Here is a 21,251-nt window from a genome sequence, read left to right as displayed (position 1 = left end):
ATGTCTTTTATTTTTCTTAAATCCCATAGATGAGTCAGACTATTTTGTGTCTTTCTCTCTCCTTTTTTTTTTTGTTTTGTTTTTGGTTTTTGGGTCACACCCAGCAGCACTCAGAGGCTACTCTTGGCTCTACACTCAGAAATCGCTCCTGGCTAGCTCAGGGGACCATATGGGATGTTGAGATTTGAACCACCATCCTTCTAGATGCAAAGCAAACGTCTTACTTCCATGCTATCTCTCCAATCCCTTTCTCTCTCCTTCTGACTTATTTCACTTCAGCACAATCTTTTCCATGTCCATCCATGAACATGTATAAGAAAATTTCATAACTCCATTTTGCCTGATGGCTGCATAATATTCCATTGTGTATATGTATCACAGGTTCTTTAGCCACTTTTTTGGTTGTTTCCAGATTCTGGGTATTGTAAATAGCATTTCAATGAATATAGGTGTGCAGAAGGCATTTTTGTATTGTGTTTTTGTGTTCCTATGGTATATCCTTAGGAATGGTATAGTAGGATCATATGGGAGCTCAATGTTCAGTTTTTATGAGGAATCTCCATATTGTTTTCCATAAAGGCTGGACTAGATGACATTCCACCAGCAATGAATGAGAGTTTCTTTCTCCCCACACCCCCACCAGCACTGACAGTTCTTTTTTTTTTTTTGTGATGTGTGCCAGTCTCTGTGGCATGAGTTGGCACCTCATTGTTGTTTCAATTTGCATCTCTTTGATGATTAGTGATGTGGAGCATTTCTTCATATTTTTTTTTTGGCTATTTGTATTTCATCTTTGAGGAAGTGTCTGTTCATTTCTTCTCCCCATTTTTTGATGGGGCTAGATGTTTTTTTTTCTTGTTAAGTTCTGTCAGTACCTTGAATCTCTTGGATATTAGCCCCTTATCTGATGGGTATTGGGTGAATAGTTTCTCCCATTCTGTGGTGGCCTTTGAATCCTAGTCACTATTTTCTTTGAGGTGCAGAATCTTCTCAGCTTAATATAGTCTCATCTGTTTATCGCCACTTCCACTTGTTTGGAATATGTTGTTTTCTTGATGCCTTTAGTTTCAATGTCATGGAGTGTTTTACCTATGTGTTCTTCTATATATCTTATAGTTCCAGGTCTTATATCAAGGTCTTTAATCCATTTGGATTATATCTTTGTGCATGGTATTAGATGAAGGTCTGATTTCACTTTTTTGCATGTAGCTGACATGCACTACTTGTTGAAGAGGCTTTCCTTGCTCCATTTTGCCTTTTTTGCCCCTTTATCAAAGATTAATTGATTTTATGTCTGGGAATAGTCTCTGAATACTCAAGTCTATTCCATTGATCTGTGGGTCTGTCTTTATTCCAATATCATGCTGTTTTAATGACTATTGCTTTGTAATACAATTTAAATTTGGGAAAAGTGATGCCTCCCAACTTCTTTTTCCTTAGGGTTGCTTTAGCTATTATTTGTAATTGCCTCTGCTCCTGCCCTTTACTGGGAGAGTAAAGGGGTGTGGGGTGCGTGGTCACCCACAATTATTCGTGGCTGTTTTATTATTCCAAAGAATTTCAGGAGTAATTGATCCACTTCTTTGAAGAATGTCATGGATATCCTTACAGGAATTGCCTTAAATTTGTACAAAGCTTTGGGGAGTATTGCTATTTTAATTATGTTAATCCTCCCAATTCATGAACAGGGTATGTGGCTCCATTTCCTTGTGTCCTCTTTTCTTTTTCTTTTTTTGTTTTTGGGTCATACCTGGCAGTGCTTAGGGGTTACTTCTAGCTCTGCACTCAGAAATTGCTCCTGGCAGGCTCGGGGGACCATATGGGATGCCAGGATCCAAAATTCAATTCTTCTGCATGCAGGCAACACCCTACCTCCATGCTATCTCTTGAGCCCTTTCTTTTATTTCTTGAAATAGTGCTTGTAGTTTTCTTTGTATAGGTCCTTCACCTCTTTAGTTAAGTTGATTCTAAGGTATTTTAATTTTTCTAGGACTATTGTGAATGGGATTGTTTTCTTAATGTCCATTTCCTTGCTATCATTATTTGTGTATAAAAAGACCATTGATTTTTGCATGTTAATTTTGTAGCCTGCCACTTGGCTATATGAATATTGTTTCTAGAAGCATTTTGGTAGATTCTTTAGTAGTATGTCATCTGCACACAGTGAGAGCTTGACTTCTTCCTTTCCTATCTGGATGCCCTTGATATCTTTTTCTTGCCTAATTGCTATGGCAAGAACTTCCAGCACTATGTTGAATAGATGTGGTGAGAGGAGGCAGCCTTGTCCTGATTTTAGAGGAAAGGCTTTTAGTTTATCTTCATTGAGAATAATATTTGCCATTGGTTTGTGGTCAAGGTCAAAGATGGCCTTGACTCTATTGAGAAAAGTTCCTTCTATTCCCATTTTATTGAGTTTTTTTTTATCATAAATGGGTGTTGGACCTTATCAAAATATTTCTATGCATCTATTATCTTATCATATGGTTTTTATTCTTTTTGTTGATATGGTATATAATGTTGATTGATACACATATGTTAAACTATCCTTGCACTTCTGAAATAAAAATACTTGGTCATGGTGTATGACCTGCTTAATGAAATGTTTGATCCTATTTGCTAGAATTGCTTCTCTCTGGTTTTTGGTATCAGGGTGATGTTAGCTTCACAAAAACTATTTGGAAATATTTCTGTTTCTTTAATTTCCTTAAAGAGCTTGTAAAGAATTGATAGTTTCTCTTGAAAGTGTTGAAAGGATTTATTAGTGAATCCGTCTAGACCTGGGCTTTTGTTTTTTTGAAGACTTTTGGTTATCATTTTAATTTCCTCAGTAGTCATGGGTCTGTTTAGATATGCTAGATCATCGTGGTTTAACCATGGAAAATTATACAAGTCCAAGAATTTATCCATTTCTTCCAGGTTTTCATGTTGTGTGGCATAGAGTTTCTCAAAATGGTCTCTCATTATCCTTAAATCTGTGTAGTATTTGTAGTAATCTCCTCCTTTTTATTTCTAATCAAATTTATTGTTTCTCTCCCTTTCTTTGTGAGTTTTGCTAATGGTATCAACCTTATTTATTTTTTCAAAGAACCAACTTTTGCTTTTGTTGATCTTTGGAATTTTTTTGGATTTCCATTTTATTGATTTTTGCTATAAATTTTGTTATTTTCTTCTGCCTACCTATTTTTTGTTCATTTTGTTGATCATGTGTTATCTCCCTCCCCCATTCTTTCTGTGTGACCTTACCTGATAACAGTGCTTCTCAAATAGTGGGGCACACCCCCCAGGTGGGGGGCACCAGGCTCTGTAAAGCGGGGCAAACACTGTCATAACAAGCTAAGCCCTATGTGTATGTCTCTATGTCTCTGGGGCTGAGAGTTGCTGTGTCTTGCTTCAAACCCTGCTTCGAAAAGCTATGCATTGCAAAACGTGCTCATTGTAGCCATTAATCCAGACATCACCTCTAATTAAAAAACCAGCTCAAATTATTTTATATATTTTTGTTTTGCAGGTTAAAGCTTTTTTTTTTTTAAATAAAGATACTATTTACAGTCTCACGGGGGGGGGGGCACGAAAAATGTTTTCTTCTTCCTAGGGTGGCATGACAGAAAATAGTTGAGAAGCTCTGCTTGATAGTAAGACTTGCCTATTTCTGGAAGGGGTCTTTGGGAGGTATCAAGAGGATTACCTCAGGAGTAGGAAGGGGGTAGATTTGGAGGCTTGATTGGGGAGATTCAGTAAGAAAGAAGCAGAGGAAAAGCTGGCAGGATGGAGTGAGAAGAAACATGTTGAATGCAGTGGCAGGGCTAATAATGGAGCTTGCTTGAAAAAGGTTATGATAGAACCCACACCTGTTGGCTAGGGCCCCAAATAAAGCTGATGTCTCCTGAAACCTGACTGCTGTGGGTCATTTCCTCGCTCTCACACTAAGATCCGTGGACTAGAGAGAGTTGGAGTCGCTTGGCCCAGGTTGGATGAGAAAGGTCTCTCTCCATCCATCTCACCAGCATCCATTTCCATCCAGCACTTAATAATTTATCTGTTTTACTGCAATCATGTTCTAATTTTATCAGTTGTGTCATTAAGCAATTTTGAAGACCCCTTCTTCCTTTCTGATGTGTGCTTGCAAAGCTATAATTTTTCCTCTTAGTACTGCGTTTGTTGTGTCCCACAAATTCTGATAATTTTGTGTCTTCATTGTCATTTATTTTCAGGAATGTTTTGGTTTCCTCTTTGATTTTATCTCTGACCCACTGGTTGTTCACTACTGAGCTGTTTAATTTCCAAGTGTTATAGTTTTTCTTCTGTTATAGTTTTCTTCTTTTTTCTGTGTCTCTTTGTAGTTCACTTCTAATTCCGTGCATTGTGATCTGAGAAGGTAGTCTATACAATTTCTATTCTCTTGATTTTATGGAGGTATGCTTTATGGGACAGCATTGTTTATTTGCATTCTAATACAATTGTATTCTCTTGGATTGCTGAAATTGTTAAATATTATTATTTCTTCTCTTTTCTTTCTTTTTTTAATATTGTTATTTCTTCTAAGTTAATCATAGGATTGCTATTTTCCTTAGAATGTTACAAAATTGGTTTTAGTTAATAACCTTGTATTATTTCAAGATAACTAAGCAAATGTAATTAAATAAGAGCTTGCATTTGCTATTATATAGCAAAAAAAAAAAAAACACAAAACCTTAAAAATGTAAAAATTAGGGGCCAGAGAGATAGCATGGAGATAAGGCGTTTGCCTTTCATGCAGGAGGTCATCAGTTCAAATCCCGGCATTCCATATGGTCTCCCGTGCCTGCCAGGAGCAATTTCTGAGCATGGAGCCAGGAGTAACCCCTGAGCACTGCCGGGTGTGACCCAAAAACCACACAAAAAATGTAAAAATTAATTATTTTTCGGTTGTAATTTTATGCTATTAATTTTGCTTTTTTAAATAGTGAGCAGATGAGGTAATAATACTTGGAACAAATACAAAATACTTAAATAGATATGAATTGACAATAGAAAAGGATCTAAGAAAGAATAAGGCAAATAGCCGATTGTTTTGTTATTTCTTGTTTAATTCTAGTCAATTTCCAAAACTTGTTGAAAGGGACTTAAAAATAAAAAGGCTCTCTATAGGCAGGAGAGGAAGCACAGGGGGGAAGGCACTTGCCTTGCACGTGGCCAGCCCTGGTTTAATCCCCATCACTATATATATAATAACAGCCATACAAGAGAACTTGAATCTGATTTGTTACTTACTTCAGTCAGCAATCTTTAGGAAACATTTGCTATGTTCCTCTAATGGTATCACCCTGAATAGTAATACGAATCTGTTGTCTCTTTCCTGGTAGAGTGATACTGGTCTGATAAATAACACACTCCTAAATACCTTTGTAGATGTAATATCATTCATAATGTAATTGTAACTATTTTTTTAAATTTCTAACTACATTTCCTTCTTTTACTTTATTAATTCTAATTCTTAGAAATATTGGTTTTACTACATTGTGAAATAGGGAAATAGAAAGCCTGTCTAGAGTACAGGCGGGGGTTGGGTGGGGAGGAGGAGATTTGGAACATGGGTGATGGGAATGTTGCACTGGTGATGGGTGGTGTTCTCTACATGACTGAAACCCAAACAAATCCATGTATGTAATCAAGTTGTTTAAATAAAATATATAAAAAAAGAAAGAAACTGGATAAAAAAAAAAGCTTTTTCTAAGAAAAAAACGGAAGTGTGTCTTCACATGATTGCCTAAATACTCAGGGAGCAACTGTAACATCTAGATTAATAATTTTCAGATATATACTTGTTACTGAACTTTTTTCTTTCTTTATTCTTCCATTTTATTTTTTAAATTTTTCTTCCTATTTTCTTTCAAATGTTTTAATAAATTTGTTCTCCCTTATCTTAAAACGTATATATTATAATCACTTATGTCAACTATTGATTTTCTTTAAATAAAAAATACTTTTAAAACTAAAAAGAAGAAATATTGGTTTTATGCTTACATTCATTTTAATTAAATAATTTCTACAGTCAAGAGCACAAAACACATGTTTGATGATTTAGTATTATTTTGGGGATTAACAAAACTCCAACCAGGTCTTCATACATAGCTGTGATTATTCACTAGCTATTAACTGGTTATCACGTATTTATTACTGCTGAATATTTTTTTGGAATAGGTCTTTCTGTTTGGATGGTGTCTGTTTCTATTAAGTATCTGCAGATGTGTTGGCATTTCATTTTTATTTTCTATAAAGATGAAAATCACAGACACATTTTTGAAAAAGAAATTGGTTTGTAGTTTGATTGGTCTGAAGAAAAATAGATGATCAAAACTGCATAAGTTTTGTCTATATAATACCAAATATAGCATGTGAATTTTAAGTAAACCATTATTTGGGGGCCGGAGAGATAGCATGGAGGTAAGGCATTTGCCTTGCATGCAGAAGGATGGTGGTTCGAATCCCAGCATCCCATTTGGTCCCCTGAGCCTGCGAGGAGCAATTTCTGAGCATAGAGCCAGGAGTAACCCCTGAGCGCTGCCGAATGTGACTCAAAAAAACAAAAACAAACAAAACAAACAAACCATTATTTTTGACAATATTGATTCCTGTATAGTAAACACTTCCCATTTGGGAAACACATGGGATATAGAGGACAGAAAATTCTGTACCACTCTTTTTCAATTCAGTATGCATAAATTTACTGTTTCTGATATTACATTAAATAAATATAACTATTTAAATCAGTTAACTGCATTACTTAATTACCTACTTGGTTAGATTAAAATTTCTCTCAATGCAATAATGTATTATATTTATAGTTTATTTTTGATGATACTATTCTTCTTTTCCTAAAAGAATGTCAATCTAATAACTTATTTACAGTTGTACCATTGGTGGTTACAGGACCTTACCCATAGTTTATTATAGGGGAAATAAGTGAATAAGTATATCTTTTAAACAGAAAAATTATTGTAGAGATGACATAGAGGTTAAATATCCCATCTTAAAAGAATAATCACATCTCTCATGTATATTCAATTCCTATTATGGCTATTCATATGTTCCCAAATGACCTTCAAAAAAGATATATAATATATTTATCTTTCCTCACCCCTTTCTCTTCAGCTAGCCATAAAGGAATTATCAATGTACACTTGCTTTTCATTAATGTCATGATATATTGCATGCATAGATAAAATAATGTGTCTTTTTTTTTCTGACTTACTTCACTTCTTATAATTTTCTTAAGTTTCTTCCAAATGGCAATTTTCATCTTTATATTATAGCTTAATAGTATTTTATTATAAAATATACAATATCTTTATTTAGTCATCTATAATAGGCACTTCAGTTGCTTCAACACTTTGGCTTTGTAAATATCCCTGAAATAAAGATTAGTGTAAACATAATTTTATGTTAATATTTTTATATTCTCTAAACAAAGTCTCAGAAGTAGGTTTGCTAGATTATAAAATAGCTTTATTTTATTTTATTTTTTGGTTTTTGAGTCACAACTGACAGTGCTCAGGGTAACTCTTGACTCTGAGCTCAGAAATCACTCCTGGTAGGCTCAGATTGTGGGGGCATATGGAATGTCAGAGATCGAATCTGGCTCAGCTGTGTGCAAGGCAAATGTCCTGCCTACTGTGCTATTGTTCTGGCCCCTAGATTTATCTTTTTAAGGAAGCTCCTTAGTATGTTCCAAAATGATTGAACCAAATAATTTATATTTCCACTATTAGTATACAGGGTTATTTTTCTCTATGCCCCCTTTAACACTTGTTTTTACTACTTTTCTTAAGGTTTTATTTTTTTTATTACAGTAATATCTTTACTTAAGAACCATGATTACAAACATGTTTGTCGTTGGGTTTCACTTATAAAAAAGGATACCTCCCTTCACCAGTACAATATTCCCACCACCAATGTCTCCATTTCCCTCCTCTCCCACCCCTGCCTGTATTCGAGACAGACATTCTATTTCTCTCACTCACTACCATTGTCATGATATTTGTCAGTGTAGTTATTTTTCTTTTTGGTTTTTGGGTCACACCCAGCAGCGCTCAGGGGTTACTCCTGGCTCTACGCTCAGAAATCACTCCTGGCAGGCTTGGGGGACCATATGGGATGCCAGGATTCGAACCAATGACCTTCTGCATGAAAGGCAAAGGCCTTACCTCCATGCTATTTCTCCGGCCCCTAATTTTTCTATTTTTTTAAAGTCACCACTCTCATGGGCTGATCCTTCCAGCCCTCTACTGTCTCTGTGTATTATTACAATAATGTCTTTTATTTTTCTTAAATCCCATAGACGAGTCAGACTATTCTGTGTCTTTCTCCTTCTGACTTATTTCACTCAGCATAATTGTCTCCATGTCCATCCATGTATAGGAAAATTTCATGAATCCATTGTGTATTCCAATGTGTATGTACCACAGGTTCTTTAGCCACTTATCTGTTGTCAGACATCTTGGTTGTTTCCAGATTCTGGGTATTGTAAATGAATATTGTAAAGAACCACAGGTTCTTTAGCCACTTATCTGTTGTCAGACATCTTGGTTGTTTCCAGATTCTGGGTATTGTAAATGAATATTGTAAAGAACCACAGGTTCTTTAGCCACTTATCTGTTGTCAGACATCTTGGTTGTTTCCAGATTCTGGGCATTGTAAATGAATATAGGTGTGCAGAAGGCATTTTTATATTTTTTTGTGTGTGTTCCTAGGGTATATCATTAGGAGTTTTATAGCAGGATTATATGGGAGCTTAATGTCCAGGTTTTTTGAGGAATCTCCATATTGTTTTCCATAAAGGCTGGACTAGATGACATTCCCACCAGCAATGAATGAGTTTCTTTCTCCCCACACCCCTACCTACACTGACAGTTCTTTTTTTTTCCCTTTTTTTTTTGTGATGTGTGCCAGTCTCTGTGACATGAGATGGTACCTCATTGTTATTTCGATTTGCATCTCTCTGATGATTAGTGATGTGGAACATTTCTTCATGTGCCTTTTGGGGGGGGGGCTGTTTGTATTTCATCTTTGAGGAAGTGTCTGTTCATTTCTTTTCCCCATTTTTTGATGGGGTTAGGTGTTTTTTTCTTGTTAAGTTCTGTCAATACCTTGAATCTCTTGGATATTAGCCTCTTATCTGATGGGTATTGGGTGAATAGTTTCTCCCATTCTGTGGTGGCCTTTGAATCCTAGTCACTATTTTCTTTGAGGTGCAGAGTCTTCTCAGCTTAATATAGCCCCATCTATTTATTTCTGCTTCCACTTGTTTGGAGAGTGTTGTTTCCTCCTTGAAGATGCCTTTAGTCTCAATGTTATGGAATATTTTACCTATGTGTTCTTCTATATACCTTGTGGTTCTGGGTCTGATATCCATTTGGATTTGACCTTTGTGCATGGTATTAGATGGAGGCCTGAGTTTGCTTTTTTACATGTGGTTGACCAGTTTACCCAACACTACTTGGTGAAGAGGTTTTTCTTGCTCCATTTTGCATTTTTTGCCCCTTTATCAAAGATTAATTGATTGTATGTCTGGGGAACATTCATCTGAATACTCAATTCAAGTCTACTGATCTGTGGATCTGTCTTTATTCCAATATCATGCTGTTTTAATGACTATTGCTTTGTAATACAATTTAAAGTTGGGGAAAGTGATGCCTCCCGTCTTCTTTTTCCTTAGGACTGCTTTAGCTATTTATATTGGGCATTTATTGTTCCAAATGAATTTCAGAAGTTATTGATGCACTTCTTTGAAAAATGTCATGGGTATGTTTAGGGGAATTACATTAAATTTGTACAAAGCTTTGGGGAGTATTGACATTTTAATGATGTTTAAGTTTATTACTTTTAGTATAACTTTTCTTACAGGTATCATGTGGTATTTCATTTTAATCCCATTTCTCTGATGATTAGTTACGTGAGCTGATGTATGTGTATGCATATCTACTTATTGAACATCTGTCTGTCCTCTTTGGAAAAGTATCTGTTTAAATATTTTACTTTGTCATTGTTAGTTTTTTTCCTATGTTGTATGGATACTTGATATTCTTTGAATATTGAGCTTTCATCATATATGTGATGTGCAAATATCTTCTCTCATTCAATAGGATTGTCTTTTCATTCTTCACACACAGATATGTAAAAAAGCATTTTAACTGAACGGAATCCTGGTTGTTTATTGTGCATTTCTCTTGCTTTTGGATTCCAGTGTCTCAGAATAGTGTCACATTAGAATATCTCTAATGTGAATGTCATAAAACATTTGGTAGGGGCAGGTATGAGGACCATGCCACGCAATGCTCAGGGCTTACTCCTGGCTCTACACTGAGGGATTTCTGGCAATTGTTGGGGCACCATATGGGATTTCTATGATCAAACTCAGGTCAGCTTTACAGAAAGCAAATGCCCTACCTACTATACTATCTCTTCCAGACCCTGTGAATGAAACGTTTTACTTCTTTTTTTTTTTTTTTTTTTTTTGGTTTTTGGGTCACACCTGGCAGTGCTCAGGGGTTATTCCTGGCTCCAGGCTCAGAAATTGCTCCTGGCAGGCACAGGGGACCATATGGGGCGCCGGGATTCGAACCGATGACCTCCTGCATGAAAGGCAAACGCCTTACCTCCATGCTATCTCTCCGGCCCCGAAACGTTTTACTTCTATAACTTTCTATATATTTGGAGTATTACATGAATATTTTTTATTTGAAGAGGTTTTATTTGAGTGATTAGGAGATTAATATCAGATACCATAACTTAATGAACAACATAATCTAACACTCACTTTTATGGCTTCAAATAAAAAGGCAAAAATTAAGTATAGTACAATGGAAAGATTACTTGCTTTGTACATGGCCAAATGCTATTTGATCCATAGTTTTCCCAAATGGTCTCCCAAGTCCACCAAGATTGATCTTTGAGCTCAAAGGTCGTAGTAAAGACTGAGCATTGCTAGATATGTAACTCCAAACCCCTAAAAATAATAACAAAAGAAAAGCAAAGAATATACACCAGGTTTTCTTTTCCTTAGTATTGGTAAGAAAAAAAATTAATAACATTTTTTATGGTTTTTCGGGCCACACCCATTTGATGCTCAGGGGTTACTCCTGGCTAAGTGCTCAGAAATTGCCCCTGGCTTGGGGGGACCATATGGGACGCTGGGGGATTGAATAGCAGTCCTTCCTTGGCTAGCACTTGCAAGGCAGACACCTTACCTCTAGCACCACCTCACCAGCCCCAAAATTAATAACATTTTAAGAGTATTTTAGGGGCCAGAGAGATAGCATGGAGGTAAGGCGTTGCCTTTTATGCAGAAGGTCATCGGTTCAAATCCCGGTGTCCCATATGGTTCCCCATGCCTGCTGGAGCAATTTCTGAGCATGGAGCCAGGAGTATCCCCTGAGCACTGCCGGGTATGACCCAAAAACCACAAAAAAGGCCAAACAAAAGAGTATTTTAAAACTTACTTTCTTACTTGCAAGTTTATCAGTGCTGTGGAAAACACAAGTATTTATTCAGGACAAAAACACTATCTATTCTACTTGACACTTTCATTCTGAAACATATTTGTGTTTCCTAGAATTTTATACTTCAGAAAATAGTGGCCCATTATCTGCTGATAAAGATCATTATTAGTAAAATTCATTCTTTTATTTAAAAAAGACAAAAAGCTTTAACATCACTGTTAAAGTTGCATATCCTTGTCTTAATTTGTCTCTGTTTTAGTATGCAAAAGTTTGAAGTCACTATTGATTATATTTTTCTTTAAAAACACTAAATACCATTTATCTATGCAAATAGAAAGGAAATGTTCTTTTTCTGAAATGAAATTACTGTATAAACCGCAGGTCTGTAGATGTAAATGCTATTTTATTGTTCAGGCCAAAAGAAAAGTTATTACTTTTGGAGTTGTGACTTATTTTTAATTATATACATTGCCAGGTATACACATCTCTATGCATGTAAAATATAGATATATAAAAGAGACATATATACTTTATGTATGTATATAGAGATATGCCTAGACAGAAGCATACATATTTTAATGATCTATGGTACACATTTTTGTTTGTATTTTCCAATAGGTTATAATTGTGTATATTTGCAATTCGTGTATAACATAAAAAAGTTAAAGCAAAGCTATATAGGTTTAATAGAAACTATGGAGAGATAATTTGACACATTGTGTTGAGGGCTCCAGGAAGATAGTTTAGGAGCCAGGGATTCCTGCCTAACCAAAAATGTACTGAGTTAATTACCCAGAACAGTTTACTCCCTTGAACACCATTGGGTTTAAATAGGAATGAACCCTTAGTACAGCCAGGCATGGCTAGTAAAACAAGAAAATAAAAATAGAATAGTTAAAAAAAACAGCTCTGGAGAGACAGTACGCTCTATGGTTACTCCTGGCTATGTGTCCAGATATCGCTCCTGACTTGGGGGACCATATAGGACTCCGAGGATCGAATGCAGGTCAGTCCTGGGTCAGCTGTGTGCAAGGCAAATGCCCTACCACTGTGCTATAGCTCCAGTCCCTTATTTTTTTCTACTCTTGCATTTTATTTTTTTATCTTTTCCTTCTGTTTTTCTTTAATTTTTTATTTTTAATTATGAGAACAAAGATGCAAAGAAAGAGGACAAGGTAAAGTTACAGTGGAAGGACAATCACCATAAACAGAATTCTCAGAAATCCCCTTGCTGATATCTGAACTTTGAACTTTCAGTCAAAGAACATTAAGAAAAATAAAACAGAACCCGTGTACAATTACTTTGTCCCACAAGTCCCAAGATAGTGATACATAATATTTCTTAGCAGCACACAAAGCAATCTAAACCATAAAACCTACGTAACTTCTTAAACATTGAAGGCAATGTACTTTTTTACATTTCCATGCACATGCATATTAGTTTAAGTTAACCTCAAAAGTTTAAGTGAGTTGTTTTTCTTAAGGATTAGAGTCAAAGGAGCACAATAAAAACGGTGTTAGAGTGGCAATTTTGTTTTCATAGGCCCACCAAAATATGAGGGACATGGAAAGGAAAAGCCTTGGCCTAAATACAAGGAGACCCTACCCCTGAAGTTTCCTGGCATAAGACCAGCTCTAGGCTTCAGGCAAACTAGTTTGTCCAATCCAAGTCATTGTCTGTAGTGCCATTACACTTTTATTTTTCACACAGTCTCTGTTGTTGGTATCATGTTTATGTATTAAAGATTACATCATATTTTAATTCATTTAAAATTTATTCTATTAAATGGGCTGAGCAATATCACTGTGGGAGGGTGTTTGCCTTGCATGCGGCTGACCTGGGTTCAAGCCCTGACATTCTTTAAGCACACCCACCTACTCACCCCCCAGCCTGCAGGAGTGATTTCTGAGCTCAGAGTCAAGAGTAACCTGAGTGTCGCTAATTGTGACTCCAAAACCAAAAACATTTTATTTTTAACATGGAATTAGGAGCCGGAGAGATAGCATGGAGGTAAGGCATTTGCTTTTCATGCAAAAGGTCGTTGGTTCGAATCCCGGCATCCCATATGGTCCCCTGAGCCTGCCAGGAGTGATTTCTGAGTGTGGAGCCAGGAGTAACCCGTGAGCTCCACCGGGTGTGACCCAAAAACCAAAAACAAACAAACAAACAAACAAAAAACAAAACAGAAAAACCCATAGAGTTAGAAATAAGTTTAGCTTTATTCTTTTGCATGTGGCTGTACAGTTGTTAAAGAGATTGTCCTTTAACAGAGACTGCATGGCCTTAGGTCATTTATCAAATATTAAATAAATTAGATGATATGTAAGTCTTTCAGTTTTATCCCATTGGCTTATGTGTATATTTTATTACATCAGAATAGATATGTGTGGGGCCGGGCGGTGGCGCTGGAGGTAAGGTGCCTGCCTTGCCTGCGCTAGCCTAGGACGGACCGCGGTTCGATTCCCCGGTGTCCCATATGGTCCCCCAAGAAGCCAGGAGCAACTTCTGAGCGCATAGCCAGGAGTAACCCCTGAGCGTCACAGGGTGTGGCCCAAAAACAAAAACAAAAAGAAAAAGAAAAATATGTGCGCCTTTCACCTTTAGTTAGTGTTTCAGGGACTTTGACAGTCATTTTAACTCTGACATCCACTGGATTTCTACCTGGCTCTGTTGTACTATGTGACAAAAATGGAATGATTGGTCTGTGCTGTTTGATTAGGTATTACGAGTAATTGGCAGTAGTAATCCAGTCCGCTAGCCTGATATGGCAAATTCAATCAGCTTTGCCATTTTCATAAGCAGGGCACCAACAATTGTTTGTTTGTTTTTGGTTTTGTTTTGGTTTTTGGGTCATCCCCGGCAGCGCTCAGGGGTTACTACTGGCTCTATGCTCAGAAATTGCCCCAGCAGGCTCGGGGGACCATATGAGACTCCAGGATTTGAACCACCATCCTTCTGCATTCAAGGCAAATGCCCCACCATTGTGCTATCTCTCCGGCCCCAACTTTTTTTTTTTTTTTTTTTTTTTTAAGGTAGCACAGTCTATAGGTTGACCAAGAGCCTGGCAAATTCACTGCTCTCCTGGTGGAGCTTAGTTCCTTTGTAAGATGGGAATACTCAGTAAGTTTTAAGAAAATGCTTTCAGGGCTGCACTTGGCTGCTTCAACTTACACATCGCTCCAAAAAGACCAACACTGTTTGTGGCAGAGCCTTATGTTCATGCTTGAATAAATATTGAAAGTTTCTAAAGAATTTTCAATAGAATTGTGTCATATTGTCATATTAAAAAGAAAATGCTATTTATATTCATCAAAAATCTGACATAAAATAGAATAAAATGGTTATATTTTGTAGGAAGTCAAAAATGAAAAAGAATAGAAACACAAAAGGAAGCAACAACTTAACTGCACAAGTAAAACTATTTAGGTTCTGGGGCTGGAGCAATAGCGTAGCGGTAGGGTGTTTGCCTTGCATGCAACTGACCCAGGATGGATCTCGGTTCAATCCTTGGTGTCCCATATGGTCCCTCAAGCCAGGAGTGATTTCTGAGTGCAGAGACAGGAGTAACCCCTGAGTGTCACTGGGTGTGCCCTCCCCAAACAAAACAACCTCCCCCCCCCACACACAAAGAAACCATTTAGATTCTAATTGCTCAGTAAATCCTCGCTATGATCTGCCATTGCTTGGTTGATCATCTAGAATTTTCCCTTTTTAAGAGACAGTTAAGTCCATCAAGATGGACTCAGTTTCCCTTTTCCCTGCTCCTCCAGAGAACTTCTCTCCTCTCTCCTTCTATGACATCTCCTTTACTAATGCCTGGCTTCTACCACTATTTCTTGAAATCCATTTATCGTCAGGAAAGTCTCTCAGAATTGGTTCCTACATTTTGATCTCAGTTAATGAATTGTTCTTTTCCTAGTAGCTTCTTGAACCCATAGTTGTTGAGAAAACAAAGTAATCACTAGACATCACTGGGAACCAACAAATAAAGACAGGTTGGGCAATGGATCATGTTTGTTACTCTTCTGACATCATTGCTGTTGTATGTGCTCAAGAGACAGATGAACACATTGGGATGAACAAAATTTGGACTCTCAGAATACATGCCTGGAAATCCACATGGGTTTCCCCAAAATGATGGGAGTCTGAACTGTAGAATTCTCTTTCATTAGATCGCTTAAGAATTTTCTGGCCTGAATCTGAGTACAGCTTCATTACAAAGTACAAAGTTCTTGTTTTGCTGGACATCACCCCCCTTTTCACTTGATGAAGTTGTGAAAAAGGAGAACCACATTTTCTCCTAGGGTTTAAAATAGTCACTGACAACATTGCTGATTGGAATCACAAAGGTTTTTTCTTTTCTTGGGAAACAGACCCCTGTTTAAATTGTCTGGCTCTGTACTCCCTCTAGGGCTGAAGTGTTCTATCCATCAAGGGGCACAGTTGATTGGGACCACATGGCAAGAGTTTAGAGAAAAGTAATCTAACTCTTATCCAGTCTTCTTTCCAGCTACATGAAAATTTGATGGGAGACATTCTTAATATCTGTAAGCCCTGTCATTTCACATTTCCTTTTCAAGACCATTTTGGTCATTAAATAACAAAGGAATTTGACTTTAGGAGGCTCTTAAATGTGGCTGGGATGGAAGTCACTTTTGTGTTGTTGAGCCTGCCGATTGCCAAAAGCTTTTCACCTGCTTCCCTGCTTAAGACTGTGTCCACCTAGCATGTCCCCTTGAAGATTGTTTCTGGCACTTGATTTATTTTTATTTTTTGGAAAGAGCTATTTCTTGACACTGCTTCAGCTCTATACCAGAGAACTTTGAGATGCTATGTTTTGCTATCTATGGCAAGCAATGTTAGCAGCAAAATAATTGTGTATTATCAAATGTATATTGTGTGTAAATAAATAGCTACTCAAAAATAATCAGAATGACATGGTATTGAACAAAACATAAGGCTCTGGAAAGTTAATAATTTGAGGTTGATTTTTAAAATCCAGATGATTAAAAACTCCAAAGGCAATAAATGAACCATATCATCGAATCTCCTACCACTTTATTTGATTTGGAGGTGAGAAAAATAATACTTTATAACATTATGGTTTTAAGAATTTTTGTAAAACCTTCACAGAGACTTTTAAGAAAAATCAACTATTTCAAGATAAAGCTTTTTAAGTTGAAAAGACTTTGGCAGTAAATGTGTGCCCTGCACACATCTTTCTCTAAAGAGGTGGTAAATTGAATTTATCCATTTCGATCTATTTTGTGTGTGAATGTGAGGGGACACACGTAGTGCTATTTCATGGCTTCAAGAGAGGGCCTCATGCATCCAAGACAGGTGCACTGCTAATATGTGTCATATCCTCTTACAGTTCTGATATTGTTAATTGAGGGTGATGGTTAGGCCACATCCCGTAGTGCTGTGGCTCTTTGGTGAAGAGCTCAGAGATTGCTCTTGACAGTGCTTGAAGGACTGTACTGTACCACAATTAGAACATAGGTCTCCCATATGCAAAGCATGCACTCTAGTTCTTTATGCTATATTCCTAACCCCAATGGTTTTGATATTCTTAGGTTTTGGTTTTTTTTTAGTATTTAAAGTATTCATTATTTTGTCAATGGATGCATTTTGCTGAGTTAGTTGGCATTTATCTTGGCTAACTATAGTATTAAAAATCAATGACTTGGGGGGCTAGAGAGATAGCACAGTGGTAAGGTGTTTGCCTTGCACACAGCTGATCCAGGACGGACGGTGGTTCGAATCCCAGCATCCTGTATGGTCCACCGAGCCTGCCAGGAGCGATTTCTGAGCATATAGCCAGGAGTAACCCCTGAGCGCCACTGGGTGTGACCAATAAAAGCATGCGGCCAACCCAGGAGGGACCCATTTTGACTCTCAGCATCCCCTATGATGGTCCCCTACCAGAGAGATTTCTGAATGCAGAAGCCAGGAGTAACACCTGAGCGCCACTAGTTGTGGCCCCAAACCAATCAATAAATAAATAAAGTTAAAAAAGTCAGTGACTTACTAAAGCAATATATACTCCTTCCTTTCCTCATTAAATATCAGTTAATTGGCTTTAGTTGAAACAACACCTGGGATTCAGATTAGGTTCAATATGCTAAGTCTGGGCCTGAGCGAAAGCACAGCAGTAAGGCATTTGCCTTGCACACAGCCAACACAGGACAGACCCCTGTTGAATCCTAACATCCCATATGGTCCCCCAAGCCTGCCAGGAGCAAATTCTGAGTGCAGAGCCAGAAGTAACGCCTGAGCGCCACTGGGTGTGACACCCCCCCAAAATATGCTAAGCCTTTGGCTTTACACACATACCTTCATAAAAATAGTATTATACTAGTATAATAATAATAAAAATAGTATCATAATAATAGTATTATTCTTTTTTTGGGGGGGGGTTTGGGTCACACCCGGCAGTACTCAGGGGTTACTCCTGGCTCTGTGCTCAGAAATTGCTCCTGGCAGGCTTGGGGGACCATATGGGGTGCTGAGATTCAAACCACTGCCCTTCTGCACGCAAGGCAAACTCCTTACCTCCATGCTATCTCTCCAGTCCCAATAATAGTATTTTTTATACTATTAGGTAGGTCATACTCTGAGACAGATGCTGCTTAAGTAACAGATGTTAAGAAATTTTATTCTTGGGTCCGGAGAGATAGCACAGTGGCGTTTGCCTTGCAAGTAGCCGATCCAGACCAAAGGTGGATGGTTCAAATCCCGGTGTCCCATATGGTCCCCCCGTGCCTGCCAGGAGCTATTTCTGAGCAGACAGCCAGGAGTGACCCCTGAACACTGCCGGGAGTGGCCCAAAAACCAAAAAAAAAAAAAAAAAGAAAAAAAAAAAAGAAATTTTATTCTTTCCATAATCAGAAAATGTATTATTTCTATCTCCTTTTCCACCAAGATTGGGTAATTTGTCTAAGGTCATATAACTACTACATAGTAAAGAAGACAAAAGAGTTCTTTTCTTTAACTAAGTTTAATTAATACATATTTATATATGTACATAAACATTTTGTTTGGGGCCAGAGCCATAGCACAGCAGGTAGGGCCTTACACGTGGCCAACCTGGGTTTGATCCCCAGCATCACATATGTTCCCCTAAGACTAGCAGTAGTAATTTCTGAGCACAGAGCCAGAAGTAACCCCTGAGCATTGCAGGTCTGGCCCCATTAAACAAACAAACAAACAAACAAAAACAAAGACAAAAAAAAATTAAAAAGCAAAATATTTTCTCATTTTAGCCTTTGGTGGCGTTCAGGCTGCACAGTACAAATGTTCACTAGTACTTCTACTACTGTTGTTGATATTAGCTTTAGATCTAGATTTCTTCACTTGTAAAATGAAAAGGATATTATGTCCTGAGGTTATTAGGAGATGAAATGAGAACATACATAGTACATGCCTAATCTCAGGAGGGTCATCAGTTCAAGTTACTGTGTATTAAATGCATTGTGTTGAACCAAGTGGGAAGTATTCAAATGCTGGTGGTCACTGATTTTTGAGGGCAAGTAAATGGTTAGAACAATCGTATCGGAAAGCACTGTGGGAAAAGAACCATAAAAGAGGAGCATACTGGGGCTCCCCTGACTTGGACATTCTGTCTCTTTCCACTTCTCCCTTACTCATTTTTTGGATTTCAAGTGAGAACCACTCCAGATTTCCCTCAACTGGTGCTTCACCTGAGCTACTATTTTCACAGAAAACTCCTCTTTTACAACCCTGAGACTATTGGGCTCACCACAGCAACTCAACACCCAACAAAAAGTCTGAAACTATAAGGCACTCAAAAAATGTTTGCTTGCTGGGCTCAGAGAGACAGTTCAATGGGTAAGGTACCCCATATAGTGTTCAGAGACCACAAGGATTAATCTTTGCATGAAGAGCCAGGAATAAGTACTACTAGGTATGCACCCTCAAAAAAAGATCAAAATCAAACCAAACAAAAAATAACAAGAAAGGTTTGCTAAATGAAATAAATGGGGAGGTTTTCTTTCTATTAATATTACCTGTCCTCCAGTACTTGAAGTCAAATCTGAGGGTAAAAGAGAATTTTACGGGGCTGGAGAGATAGCATGGAGATAAGGCGTTTGCCTTTCATGCAGGAGGTCATCGGTTGGAATCCCGGCGTCCCGGCGTCCCATATGGTCCCCCGTGCCTGCCAGGAGCAATTTCTGAGCCTGGAGCCAGGAATAACCCCTGAGCACTGCTGGGTATGACCCAAAAACCACACACACACACACACACACACACACACACACACACACACACACACACACACACACACACACGAGAATTTTACAACTCTTTCAACAGACTAGAGCAGTGAACTAGAAATAAAGCAAAAGTCATATACGTAGGGGACCCTGTATTAAGCTTGAAAAACCCACAAAGACCCTGTATTCTGCTTGAAAACCCCACAGTTTTCTAGCTACCTTAGAGAGATCAGAGTTGTGAGACCATGGAGTGAGAGAGTATGGTGGACATACACAAGACAATTTTTAGTTATTTTTCACTTATCAAAGAAACTGGTAAATTTGAATTGCTTTAATAAATATATTTAGAATTAAGATAGCATAGACTCTCTGTTTACATTTCAAAGACAATGAGAGCAGAAATGCCAAGTCTATCACTAAAATGCTCTAACTTGTATTTTCATCTTTAGTAAAACGGGTGCCTGCCTCTGCGATTGGAAACATTAAACTATTTGATGATATCATTATTTTTGTTGGCCAGGAACAATGGAAAGAACTTAAATACTTAATCAGAAGAAATTGCACAGAAAAAAAAGGTGATATGAGTATGAGAATCTCTTTCAGAGTTTTCTTGTGTGAGAAAGAGATCATGTTATCTTTATATGCTTAGATGACTGAATTGCTATCTAAAACTGAAATTAGTCAAGATAGGCAGATTTCGTTTGACTCTGTGTCCCAGAGTGGAATGGTTGAAATGTCTTAGGAAATGGTGAGTCCCTCTGTGTGACTGTCTATTCAGGTACAGGACAGTGGCTAATGTGGTGGGCTGAGCAGTGATGTCTTGGGACCTTTCCCTTGTTGAGATTTTGAGGGCCTGGTGTGTGTCATATTCATCTGCTGTTATTTGCTTTAGACTTACTCTCTTCACAACTATGAAGTGAGAGAACTTTTATTACAGTTCTCTTTTCCAGAACAACTATAGAAATATCAATATCATGTTCAAGACTGCATTCTTTGAAAAGTATTGAGTCAAGGATGTGGCTCATTAAGGGGTCATATACTTTGTTAGGAAAAAAGCTTTTAATAATTAGAGGTGTTTACACAAAATATGATTTCCTGAAAATGCTAAAGAAGGAGGAGAGAGAAGGGAAGAATGAGGAGGCAGAGTGGCAAAAGCGTAAGGGCACTAACTAGGGATTGGAGCAATAGTACAATGGGTAGGATGCTTGTCTCTGTGTGCAGCCAATCTGGGTTCAATTCCTGGAACCCCATTTGGTCCTCTAGGAGTGATCTTGCTCGGAGTGATCCCTGAGCACAATCAGGTGTGTCCTAAAAACTAAACAAAACCAAAAGGGGTGGGGAGAGAAGTGGCCAAGCTTCTTGATCATTTTGGTGATATGAAGGTGACCATAAGAGTCAAGACTAGGGGCCAGTATTTAGGGTTTGTACTCCACTTGTCTTGCATGCACTTAACACAGGTTCAAACCTTGAAGACCATATGGTTTCCTGAACACCATCAGGAATAATTCCTAAATGCAGAACCAGTAATTAACCTCC

General features: G+C 37.7%; 1 protein-coding gene across 1 annotated transcript in view; it reads left to right on the top strand.

Moving 5' to 3' along the window:
* The window catches only part of FLT1 (fms related receptor tyrosine kinase 1), a 207,377-nt gene that overhangs the window by 1,691 nt on the left and 184,435 nt on the right, over window positions 1-21,251 (top strand). The window lies entirely within an intron of this gene.

Source organism: Suncus etruscus, chromosome 8, assembly GCF_024139225.1.
Source record: "Suncus etruscus isolate mSunEtr1 chromosome 8, mSunEtr1.pri.cur, whole genome shotgun sequence".
Classification (NCBI taxonomy): domain Eukaryota; kingdom Metazoa; phylum Chordata; class Mammalia; order Eulipotyphla; family Soricidae; genus Suncus; species Suncus etruscus.
Note: the sequence above shows the minus strand (reverse complement) of the source record. Positions and strands in the feature narration are given on the sequence as shown.